This window comes from Perkinsus marinus (assembly GCF_000006405.1).
Source record: "Perkinsus marinus ATCC 50983 genomic scaffold scf_1104296970690, whole genome shotgun sequence".
Lineage (NCBI taxonomy): Eukaryota > Perkinsozoa > Perkinsida > Perkinsidae > Perkinsus > Perkinsus marinus.
In genome coordinates, this window is record NW_003202372.1 from 1 (window position 1) to 1,067 (window position 1,067).

Consider the following 1,067-nt stretch of genomic DNA (forward strand, 5'->3'; position numbering starts at 1 on the left):
GATTTGTGCGTGTCATCTTGCGCAGGGGCCATGCTAATCTTCTCTGTATCGTTCCAATTTTATCGGATACCCCCGAGGGGGTCCATCGAAATATAGCGTGCATAAAGTGCTATTCTCTGATTTCAAGTACGTTCCGATTGGTGTGGTATGAGTCAAATTATCTATCAGTGAATTCCCTGCGCATCACGGGTGAATTTCGTTGTCACGGGTGAACTTCGATGTTGAGTTGGTCGTTTAGCTCAGTCGGTTAGAGCATCGTGCTAATAACGCGAGGGTCGCAGGTTCGAGCCCTGCATCGACCACTAGTTTGGCTTACTCATTGCACTATCAAAGTGATTAAGTTCACATCAACTTTTTACTCGCTTTGTAAGAAATCCATTCGTGTGAAATTCCTGACCTGCGTTGAGCGTTCGGCTTCTGAAATGCAATCGACTCAATTCCGAGCTCTTTGCTCGATTGCCAGACTCCTCTTACCCTGCCCAATGTGGGCTGTTGTTCGTAGAGTTCGAGGTCGCCTCGTGCAAAGGAAATCCGTGTGAAGTTCACGAAGAATTCTGTTCCTGTGTAACCTGGATGATGCCAGCCACAAATTAACTACAACTGAAAACTGCATTGAGGAGATGTGTTGGGAAAGATCACTGTTGGTGACTGGTGACACCGGGAGTTGTACAAAAGAATATAAACTATCACTCTTCCTCTCATTCACAGGCCACTGTGTCACCAATCACAACCTCGGAGGTTTCTCTGCACCGATCTGTCAAAACATCCAGCTGACAACGGTTGCCCGCCGAAAGCCGTGGTAGATAACAATAGAGAATGGTCATGTTATGAGCGACGTTCGGGAACCAACTTGTGAGGCTTAATGGTATGATGGCTGTGTGGTCTAGTGGTATGATTCTCGCTTCGGGTGCGAGAGGTCTCGAGTTCGATTCTCGACTCAGCCCTCGTAAGGGTGACTTTGGGCACAGTGGTAGATTTGGCTGGAGGATGTAGATAGCTACGGAAACCAGGTAGTGCAAATCCCTCCGGAAGCTAGGCAAACTGGACCATATGCGAACCGTTGGTCA

The 1,067-nt window shown here is 47.9% G+C and overlaps 2 non-coding genes across 2 annotated transcripts; both read left to right on the plus strand.

The window, feature by feature from the left end:
• The first annotated feature begins 228 nt into the window (after positions 1-228).
• Pmar_PMAR015013 lies at positions 229-302 on the plus strand. Its single transcript has one exon. It is a non-coding gene; the product is annotated as a tRNA-Ile (tRNA).
• A 570-nt stretch (positions 303-872) lies between these two features.
• Positions 873-944, plus strand: Pmar_PMAR015014. Its single transcript has one exon. It is a non-coding gene; the product is annotated as a tRNA-Pro (tRNA).
• Positions 945-1,067: the final 123 nt, after the last annotated feature.